Source organism: Acomys minous, assembly GCF_964271855.1.
Source record: "Acomys minous genome assembly, chromosome: 11".
Taxonomy (NCBI): domain Eukaryota; kingdom Metazoa; phylum Chordata; class Mammalia; order Rodentia; family Muridae; genus Acomys; species Acomys minous.
The window spans coordinates 29,274,480-29,286,678 of NC_140492.1; the positions used below are offsets into that span (position 1 = coordinate 29,274,480).

Here is a 12,199-nt window from a genome sequence, read left to right on the forward strand (position 1 = left end):
AACCACATGAGACACGAAAATCCTGTTGGGAGATTTGAAGAAAACTGGGGCACACACACAAAAGAAAATAATACATGGTAGGATAAGTTATATAAAGGTGTCTCAACTCTGTATCATTGTGATGCACAATTTTTAAAGAATTTATCTCATGAACTATATCAGAGCAGCATCTAGCTTATATGAAGTATTAACTATTAATTTAAATACAACCACTCTTGAAAGGAACTCCTTTAAACCAGAATTTAGGAATGGAATGAACTGGTTTATAACCCATGTCAACCACAAATACTTTCACATTTCACATATTAATTAGGTAAGACAATATTTTTCAGCTGAACAGCATAAAAAGCCATTCACTTTTTTATAGATGAACATGCTTATTTATCTTTCTATCTTTCTTCATATCTCTTTGAAACAAACCTTTTTATTTGAATTAATTTTTAGGAAAACATTGTATGAGTTAGAGTTTGTTCAATGCTGAGTAAAACCAATGTATGTGAAGCAACGGAAAACCCCTCACAGTGTACAGTATAGAAGAAAAACAGAACAGCTGTTTTCTGCACATGACACTGCATTTTCATAATTATACTAGAATGTAACTGCTAGTGAAAGGGAAAAAACACAAGGAAAATAGGAAAATGGCAGAGTAATGTTATTTTTCTGAGAATGCAGATGAACATAAGTGTGAAGTTTTAAAATGTTTGAGCATGTGTTTCAAAATCCATGATATACATTCCCTAGCAAATCGTAATCATTAGCATCTATTTTGTATCTGTACTTGAGTGAGATATTTCACCTATTAAAAATTAGAGAGTGATTAAAAATGTAGACTATTAATATTTAAACGTTAGATAATAATCATTAAAATGGCTCATGAAGTAGGTTCTCCGTTTGAGCCCCAAAATTTTAATCTGAGAGATAATGGAACAGGGGTGAGTAAAAGGAAGGGAAGGAAAGAGAAGAGAAAAGAAGAAATGAGGGGAGGGGAGGGGACGAGTGAGAAGAGGATGAGGAAAGCAGTTGAGGAGAGAGGGAACCAGAGAACAGGGGAGTTGAGAGTGTGGGAAAGGAAGGACTTTAGAAGAGAAGGGAAGGTAAGAAGGAACTTCAGGCTTAGGGACAACATGGTGCTTAAATGAGAACAGTTAATTTAGTGATGGATGGAAATACATGCATACATTCATTTAAAAAGCACATGTTATCATTTTCAAAAGAAATATCTCTAATGAATTATTGGTCAGTTTCAATTCATGATATATGCATCTTGCTTCTTTTATTTCCAAACTAGTTAGCTGGACAATTAATAATAAAGAAATTCCATTTCCTCTTAAAATCTTGCATTGTAAAATGTACTGCAGCGTTTCCGTTGTTGTTAAATCTCATTTAAAGAATTACCTTGGGCTAGAGAAACAAAACTCGCTGTTATAAATTTTTGCTGCATTTATCCACCATGCAATGCACATCAGCATTTGTTCTCGTGAATTGATTTAAATACAGTTCTGATTATTTTAGAAGGGATGCAATGTTTGTGTACTTGGGGATTAACAACTCGGTTTTTTATACTCTGTTTCTTGTGGGTATTTGGTGTATAGAACAAAAATATTTCCAAATGCAAAGAGAAATATGCTTTTCCATTGACTCCTCCTGTCTTTGAGACTAAATAAATTTAAAGACCCGTAGACTGGAGAGGCATCTCAGTGGTTAAGTCCACTTGACTTTCATACATAGGCCCTGAATTCAGTCCAAGTGACCAAAGCAGTCAGCTCAAAGCTCCCCCTAACTCCAGGGATACAGTGTTCTCTTCTCCTTCTGTGAGTACCCACACAGAATGCATAGAGAAACCTACACAAATACAAAATAAAAAGGAAATAAAATTCATGGAAATTCAACCTCATCAGTCCTTCTTGTACAAACCTGTGTGTCTCTGAAACTAAGAATTTAATTTAAATAATGTCCTATGAATTTTATCAACTGTGCTTCCGCAATATCCACTAATTTAGAAACATGGTTGTTTCAGACATTACAGGCTTATAAGACAGGCAGGTCTATGTGCTGTTTGCACTTAAAAACACTATCTTTCACTCAACTGGCATCTCCTTTGAGGAGTGCCTGGCAGCTAAGTATCATGTTAGCAATGGCAGCTAATGCAAGATGTCTATATGCTTGACAGGTTTCATCCAGCAGCTGATGGAAACAGAGACCTACACCAAATAATAGGCTGAGCTCAGGGAGTTCTATGGAAGAGTGAGAGGAAGGATAGAGGGAGCCAGAGGGGTCCAGGACACCATAGGAAGACCTATTGAGTCAACTAATTTGAACCAAGGGTGCTCACAGAGACTGAACCACCAACCAAAGAACATGCTTAGATTGGGCCTAGACCCCTTACACATATGTGATAGATGTCCAGCATGGTCAACATGTGGGTTCCCTAACAACGGGAGCAGGGTCTGACTCCAACGTTGTTGCCTGACACTGGATCCCTTTCTCCTAATTGAGCTGCCTTATCAGGTCTCAGTGGGATAGGTCCCATTTAGTCCTGCTGTGACTTGAGGTGCCAGTGTTGATACACTTCAGGGGGCTTCCCTTCTTTGAGGAGAGAGAAGAATGGCAGGAGGGGGTGTGAAGATGGTACTGGGAGGAGAGAAGAGAGGGGGCTAGGATCAGGCTATAAAGCCATAAGCAAATAAATAAATAAATAAATAAATAAATAAATAAATAAATAAGAAAGAAAGAAAGCAAGGGTTTTACTCTGAAGCAGAATAACAGATGCTTACATAACAGGGCGGAAAAAAATGGTTGAATTTATTTTTAGGTATGTAAATTAAACACATAAAGAAAGAATTATTAGTAAATTGTATAATGTGCAAATATTGTAGAAGATATAGAATGTAATGTATTTTTCAATGCACTTAAAAAAATTTAACAAATTAGCAGCAATAGTGAATTGAAAGTGCTCAAGAATCTGGTGGTGGTTTATCTCTGGGATCCCACTGTGTGGAAGGCTAACCATACTGAGATTAGAACTAGTGTGGGTGCTCAGTCCTGAATCGACTTGACTTGCTGGCGTGGGTAGGTGGGGGGGGGGCTCCCCTCTTCTGAGGTATAGGAGAATGGATATAAGGAGATGGTAGATGGGGCTGACAGGAGAGGAGGGAGGGGGCTAGGATTTGGATATAAAGTGAATAAATAAAGTAATTTTTAAAAAGAAAAAGTACAAGCTACATAGTAAATTTGATGCCATTCTGAACTACTATGCAACACTTTTTTTTTAAAGAAAAGAGAGGAAAAAGAAACAACAGAAAGAAATTAAAGAAAAGCACAAATAATTGACATCTTTCCCCTTAACTTCCAAATTAAAAGATAATTCTGTTTAGTTTTTAAATTCCAACTTTAAAGTCATAGCCTGTCTCATTTTTTTTAATCTTTTTTTCTCCTTTATTAATTTATTCTTGTTACATCTCAATGGTTATCCCATCCCTTGTATCCTCCCATTCTTCCCTCCCTCCCATTTTCCCCTTATTCCCCTCCCCTATGACTGTTCCTGAGGGGGATTAACTCCCCCTGTATATGTTCATAGGGTATCAAGTCTCTTCTTGGTAACCTGCTGTCCTTCCTCTGAGTGCCACCAATGAGTATATTTCGCATTCAAATATTTTTAAATTCTTGTAAATCTGCAGATTATAAGGTATTATGACACAAATATTTATGTTCATATAGAGGCATGATAGGGACAAAAGGAAATTAGAAAACTATTATAATAGACAAATTAATATAAAAGAAAGCTGGAGAGATGGCTCAGGGTCTAAAAGAACTTTGTGCAGAGAATCCCAGTTCAGTTCCCAGCCCTGCATGATGATGCTCTGGCATTCAGAATTCTAGTTCTAGGGGATACAGGCATAATTCTGAACTATGAGTGTAGCAGACACGCACATGATACATGTACATATATGTAGACAATAGAGTCATACACATAAATATATTAATTTCCTAACGTGGAAAATTACCAGCATCACCAATGCATATGAACTTTCTAGGTTAGTATACAACAAACATGTGCCGTTGCTATTGACAATAACAGGTCACGTCTAGTAGCACACTGTTTTGTTTTTATTCACTTTTTTGTTATTAGTTCTGATATAATTTTTTAACTAATAGACTTTATTTTTTAGGAAACTGTTAAGTTTACAGAAAGTTGTCGAGAGATTTTTGACTTCCTTATATAGATTACCTTTATTGATGATAATAAAATTACTATTACACATCAGTTACCAATGAACTGGATAAACATATCGTAAAATAAATCCCATCATTTACTTTGTACTTGTTCTCTTTCTTTAGAGATTTTATGGCATTTGTGAAATTATATGTGTGCAGAGAGAAATGTTTAAAAAGTAGTTTATAACATGACCATTTGCAAAATAAAAATATGAGACCCTGATTAGAGTCCATAACATCCTCACTAACAGCTCTTGATAGATTATAGTACAAGACATGAAATTCCATCCTATGGAGCAAGCCTTGAATTCAAATAAAAAGTTGTTATTTATCCTTTAACAGTGCTCCAACCAGTGCACCAGTAAGTATGTCTTCCCAAGAAAGGGAAGAGCATGCAGTGTCTGATGTTAGGGAAGAGCATGCAGTGTCTGATGTTAGGGAAGAGCATGCAGTGTCTGACGTTAGGGAAGACCATGCAGTGTCTGATGTTAGGGAAGACCATGCAGTGTCTGACGTTAGGGAAGGCCACCGAAGTTTTTTCTCCTTTAGCAGCATATACAGCATTTCCCAGTATTGTAAAATTAACCAATGGGAAGGATGTTTTCCAGTTTGTTTGAGGTTCAGTTCTTTATGTCCTGAAGTTGGTGGTGTCTTCAACAAATGGGGATGACCATACAGTTACAGTAGGTACCCAAGGGCAATGACAGTAGCTTATGCTCTTTAGGGTCCTCTCAGTATCATGCTATGTACAGCAATTTCCATTTATTAATACATGTCTTAAGGGTGAGACTTTTCCACCTATGCAAGGTAATTCCATTTTAAATTCATTTTAAGTGTTTTGCAATTAACTTACTAAGCAGCAGGTTTCTATAAGGATTTTTCATATGTAAGTAGTTTTGATTAACCCATATACAACCAATCATCCTGCACTCTTTCCACTCCCTGATTAATCTTTGACCCTTAGAATTTTCCCCCTACTCTGTTTGTACACATGTTCTACTGTCACTCATTTTTCTTTTTATTTAGGGTTGTGATACAGTGGGCTCCTTTCAATATATCTCCCCTCCATTCTCAAATTTCCTCAGTTCTTGCTTAAGCATTTGCCAGCTGCAGCTTTCTTTACTACTTTTGTTTTGTGCACAACCATGGAGTGATTCTGAGTCTTCCACCTAGTTTATACTAGCTAAAATAATATTAAAGTAAATAACTTCAGTTATACCGAAGAGTTATATACTACCGTATATTTCGGTGTATAAGACGACATTTTATCCCCGAGAAATCCGTACCAAAGTTGAAGGTCATCTTATATGCCAGGTACTTAACTGCAACTTCCTTTCCCTTGCTTCATATGTCCAGCACATATAGTGGCAGTGGGTGCCGGGGCTGATTCCCTGCTTTGTGTAGGGATGTAGGAAGCAGGGAGGAGAAAGCTGCACACATTTTCCTGTAACTTGAGGAGAGGAGATGAGGATGGATTGGGTCTCCACCAGATCCTGCCCATTGGACTTGCAGGGCTGCGAGTCTTTGGGTTGCATGTTCAGCTTGACTTAAAAGGGGCAGTATAGTCTAGCATTGCCTGTCTGCCAGCATTTAATAAAGCACCTGGCAGTTTGTACCCTGCCTGCAAATAGACACATGCCCAAGTTTGATGCACAGGGTGTGCATTAGACGAGGGGTAGACTTAAATGGAGAATATATTCCAAACTCTATATTTTAACTGGAAAACTTGGGGATTGCTTTATACGTCCAGTCATCTTATAAGCTGGAAAATATTATATATATATATATATATATGATGTAATACATGTTTAAAGATGTTTTTAAACTGCCATAAGTACACATCCAAAATTTTCTAAACAAATCAGTACCAAGTAACAGTAGTGATTGATGTCACTCTTGCTCCAGAAGTTTCATGATGATAATGTGTTTTAGTCACTAACTAGCTACTGGTATGACTACTCAGAAGTTGAAATGTGTATCTTGTGCCTATAAATCATACTTATAATTTATTGTTAGATGACTTCCACTAAGTTTAAATAGCCATAAATGTACTGGGCACCACTGCTCTTGATGATGTCATAGTACTTTCCTCTTCTAATTCTATTATTAGTTGTTTTAATCATAGTAAGATACATAATTGATGAGTTAATGGTGTAGTAACTCCCAGGATGCTGATGTAGCAGAATTTTATATAACATAGAAAGCATAGCAAAAGCATACATTTGTAATGTGTAATAGATTCTAAAAGGGTTTAATGTTTTCATCGTATAAGTACAAGATAGTACTTATATGCCTTAAGCCTATATTTTAAATTAAATTTTGCTTTTTTTGGTATAACCTTTCAGGGGAAAAATAATACAAATCATAACATTGTTTTTTTAAACAGTATTTTGACAAATGTACTTATAATCATATGCTACAAGGTGTATGATTATAAAAAGTATAAATTATCAGGAGTAAAGTATTGATCCACTCATTGTCCTCTACTTCTACCTTTTTCTGTTGCTTCTTCTTTGGAACTTCCTCTTGACTCAGTTCATTATAAAAGAACGTGCCTCAGTTTTCCTCATCTACAAGCATGACATCCTGAATCTTGGTTCTGAGCCTAATGCTCACTTTAAAATATAGGGTGATTTCTTACTCTATCTTGCTGAATGTCCTAATGCGTCAGTCTGACATAAGATCCTTTGAATGCATAGCTTCCTTGAATGCTATTTTGTAGCTTTCCATTTTCAGAAATTGTGCAGTCAATAATTTCTCCTTGCCTCTATAAATCCACCAGTGTTCATTCTCACATGGTGGCTCACAACTGTCTTTAACTCCAGTCTCAGTGGTTCCAATGCCCTATTCTGGCTCCAAGACCCATGTGCCACACACATGTGCTGTGCATACATACATACATACAGGCAACATGAACTTATGTATAAAATAAAAATAAATAAACCATTTAAAGTTTGAGGACAAGAACTTTTCTGATTGATGAGGAAAAGAGGTACAGTTTAAAAGGCCCTTCTCATCTGTCAACAGAAAATAGTGACACGAAAGAAAGCAATGAGAAAGTAAAAATGGCACACAAGGAACAGCTGTGCATATAATTCATCAACATCGACAGATAAGCTTTGGAACACACAAACCACATTTGGCCAAAGCACACCTCAAAGTGTGTTCTAACTGAACTATAGGCATACTGAATTGATTTCCTAAAACAGTAAATGACACAGAACAAAAGACAAATCAATGGCAGAAGTGTCGACCTCTAGCATAATCTAAGAGACAACAAGACATACCAATTTAGGAAAGCACTTGTTTTGAGAGCAGATAGGATCAGAAGACACGGAGTTGACTGTGGAGCTGTGGTAAAGCATGCCATCCAAGTCTTTGTTTTATGACAATGCACAGTGTGAACAACAGAATGTTTCTTGCATGCTTTTTTGTAGTTGTTGATTCTAGAAATTGGACCCAGTGCTCTCCACTGAAATGCATCTCCAGCATTCCGTGAGAGTTTTCCAACAGATCCAGGGAATCATTATATATGGACTCTTTATGTAAAGGAGAATTATGTACTGAGGATTTGATCAGTGGTTTGTATTATTATTATAAGATAGTTTTAATAAGAAACTGTTCTTGTAACACAGTAATGTTCCCAAACATTAAGTGAGAAAAAAAAAAAGAACATTACAAACACTTGTTAATTTACCAGGAAGACATTTAATTTAGGCATGGGAATTATATTCACCTTGATAACACACTTCTACATAAGAAAGAAATAATCATTGCTATCCCTAGCATGCTTTCGGAAAGCCAAGCTAAGCAGCCTATAGCATCACTTCTGAGATCCAGGGATAAAATTGAAAAGTGAAAACAAGACATTACAATGCATAATATTATGTAGCATTGTTAGAATTCTCTTAAAATAACTGATAAAAATATACTAACACCATATCCTTTAAGGTTTGGGAACTATGTAAATGTTTTTATATGAGTAAATATTTTGTGAATAGTCATATCAAATTTTTTGACAAATAACATTATCAAAATATGTTATTTTAATTAAAGACTGGGAGACCATGAACAGTGCAACTGACTGCAGCTGGACACTGAAGATTATCTTTGTTCATTCAAGATATTATATGATATGGATTGACATTATTAGGAGTTTTTTTTGTGATTTGACCAACATCCCTAACAGGAAAATGTTGCCTGTATATAAAGTCAAATTTTTATCTTTTTTTAAATATAAAAGAAATTATATTAAATACCACCAAACCAAATAACCCAATCGAGAAATGGGGCATGGAACTAAACAGAGAATTCTCAACAGAGGAATATCAAATGGCTGAGAAACACTTAAAGAAATGCTCAACCTCCTTAATCATCAGGGAAATGCAAATCAAAACAACGCTGAGATTCCATCTTACACCCATCAGAATGGCTAAGATCAAAAATTCAAGCGACACCACATGCTGGCGAGGATGTGGGGAGAGAGGAACACTCCTTCATTGCTGGTGGGAATGCAAACTAGTACAACCACTTTGGAAATCTATCTGGTGCTATCTCAGAAAAATGGGAATAGGGCTTCCTCAGGACCCAGCTATTCCACTCCTTGGAATATACCCAGAAGATGCTCCAGCACACAGCAAGAAAATTTGCTCAACCATGTTCATAGCAGCCCTATTCATAATAGCCAGAACATGGAAACAGCCTAAGTGTCCCTCAGTAGAAGAATGGATAAAGAAACTGTGGTACATATACACTATGGAATACTATTCAGCTATTAAAAACAAGGAATTCCCAAAATTTGTGGATAAATGGATTGAGCTAGAAATGATCATAATGAGTGAGTTAACTCAGAAGCAGAAAGACTCAAATGGTATATACTCACTTATATCTGCATATTAGCCCAACGGGCATGTCCCACGAAAGCCTTCACTTACCAGGAAACAGAGACAGAGGAGAGGACATTCTAGTGGGACTCTAGATGTGAGATTCATGAGAGAAAGGCAAAGTAGAAGGACCCAGAGGGTCCTAGGAGCCTACAAGTAGAACATTATGATAGGCAGATTTGGGCACAGGGGTCCCACTCAAACTAGGCACCAGACAAGGACAATACAGGCGGTAAACCTTAAACCCCTACCCAGATCTAGACAATGGACAGAACACTCTCCACAGTAAAGTGGAGAGTGGGATATTACGTTCTCACACACTCTGGTGCCACACCTCTGACCATGTCCCCTGGATGGGGAGACCTGATGGCACTCAGAGGAAGGACAGCAGGTTACCAAGAAGAGACTTGATACCCTATGATCATATAGAGGGGGAGGTAATCCCCCTCAGGATCTGTCATAGGGGAGGGGAATAAGGGGAAAATGGGAGGGAGGGAAGAATGGGAGGATACAAGGGACGGGATAACCATTGAGATGTAACAAGAATAAATTAATAAAAAAAAAAAATAAAAATAAAAACGAATAAATGTAAAAAAAAAAAAAAAAAAAAAAAAAAAAAAAAAAGAAATTATGTAGGAATTCATAAGTAAAAGATTTGATTCAAAAGATCCACTTGTTAAGTCTCAAAACCGTCACTAATGGACAGATGTTGTTGAACCACTAAATGTTTCAAGGCTTGTGCTTTGAGATTGCCTGTTATATGGTTTCATAGTAGTTTCTGGAAAAAATCTTTCTTATAAATACAGAAAATCCATTGTGTAGATCAACGTTTTCACTTTGATTTTTTCATCAAAATGAATAGAAAGGATTCTTACTTCAAAAGTTAATACAACTTTATATTTTTTATTTTAAAATTAATAACCTTTTTCATGATTCTATTTTAACACTACAATTATATTCTACATGAATGAACCACAAAAGTTTTCAAATAGAAATAAAAGAAATAATATATAAAGAATATGTTTTCTCACTTATTCACACATGTTAAATTATACCAAAGAACTATTTCTTTTAAAAATGATTTGCATTCTGAATAGGACAGAAGTCCTAGGAAAGTATCACTTCTAGCTCTCCATTTTGTCTCACACACAGCATTCAATCAAACTCTTAACTAAATACCACCTCTAAATCTCCATTTTGTCTTAGATACAGTACTCAACCAAACTCCAAACTGAACTGACAAATGTTCTACAAATATGTTGTGCTTTGCCCATTGCTCTGTGTGGCTTTGAGGAAGTTCTATGATGTTTGTAATTTTAGTTTGAATGAATGTCTTTCTCTAACTGGATAAGAAACAATAGTAAAAACGAGTAGCACACAGCAGATAGCAAAAGGCAGTAGATAAACAGAGAAGGATTGTCAGAGAAGGAACGGACAACATCCCATATTGACTACTGAAGTCATATGATTGAGAGAGTTAAAAAAAAAAATGTAATGACATCCAAGGTGGTTCTTATAAACTTCTAGCAGAAAACTGGGAAAGTAGAGGCCCTTGGTAAGAGTTCCCAATTTAGTTTATGAATCTGAGCCATTTGGAGAATCAGGATTACTTATATGTAAGTGGAAAAAGAGATTTATTTTAGAGAATTGTTCCTGAAATTGTTAAAGGTGATGACTCCAAGAAGACACAGAGTGAACCAGCAATGTACAGACTGGAGAGACATTGACATATTGTATGGCTAGGTATAATGGCTTGAGGACAAAAAATGTTCCTTATTTTCTCTACTTCAAAATCTGTTGTCTTAGAATTTATGAAAACTTGTATCCATTTGAGTTCTGAGATACTTGTGGAACATTATATCAAATGATTATAATGATGTCCCCCTTTGGTTAGCCAGTAGGCAGACAAAGTTAGGCGAGGCTGTGTCCAGATCCATAACAGTGCTCTCTAGCCACATAAATTTCTAATACATACACATATACATACATATATATATATATATACATATATATGCCTTGTAAAGTTTCTATCACCTCCCAATGTTACCACAGGTTGTTGAACAAGCTTTAAGAAGCTGGCCTTTTGAGGGCATGCTAGATTCAAATTTTAGCAAGTCCAAAGACAGAAGAAAATTCAGAGAATCTTGTCATGCTTAGGGTAGGATTATCTCTTTATTCTCTTTAAGAATCCAACTGAGTAGAAGCCCAATAACATTTTGGAGATCTTTATTCAGTCTTTCAATGTAAATGTTAATCTAATACTAAATCCTTGTCATAGAAATTTCAATAATATTAAGACCAACTTTGGTGGACGCCTTAGAGTACACTCAACCTGAAACACAAAATTGCTCTTTGCACACAAATTAAATATATTTCCCATAATCATAATTTTCTCTATATTGCTTTCCTTATTTTCAACTAGAAATGGGTTTGTCTTTCATAAAGTTGATGCAGTTTATACAGGCTGAAGGTCAAAATACAGTAAACCTCAATTTGACTCCATATGATACTATATAATTGTCCACATTTCCCTGATTATTGACCATATTACATTATGCTCCCATTGAGCAAATTATTCTGTAAATGTCTTCTTATTTAAAATTTTAAAATTGTATTTAAATTTCTTACATTAGTGAAGCACAGTGAAGTTTTCATATTTTTAAAAATGTATTACTTCTCTATAGACATTTCATAGTATACTAGTTTATGATGATGCACATGGGCAGCCTATTTATAACCAACATATTATCTTTAACACAGCAGTAGAATGTTTGAGACAGGAACTGAATCTAGGACCTTGTATGTGTTAGGCAGTTGTTCCAATATTGACGTGCATTCCAAGGCCTGAAATCACTCTGTACCTTAGGCAGGGAGATAACGAGCACTACTCTTGATTTGTCTCGTATATGCTGCCATTATAAATATTTCTTTTTCCTAATCCTGCCTTATATGTTTAGTTATTTCACCTTTATTGTCTTGTTTACAGGCTTGAAAAAGATTGTATTTGAAACATAAATTATTTCAGTACTGTGTCTTTAAGGAAAATAACTAACCAAAAACTTACTGAATTGATTGTGGCTGCCTGAGCTTGTTTCTAAGAC

The 12,199-nt window shown here is 35.8% G+C and overlaps 1 protein-coding gene across 4 annotated transcripts in view; it reads left to right on the forward strand.

The window, feature by feature from the left end:
* The window catches only part of CADM2 (cell adhesion molecule 2), a 918,732-nt gene that overhangs the window by 810,978 nt on the left and 95,555 nt on the right, over positions 1 to 12,199 (forward strand). The gene's annotated exons all lie outside the window — the stretch shown is intronic.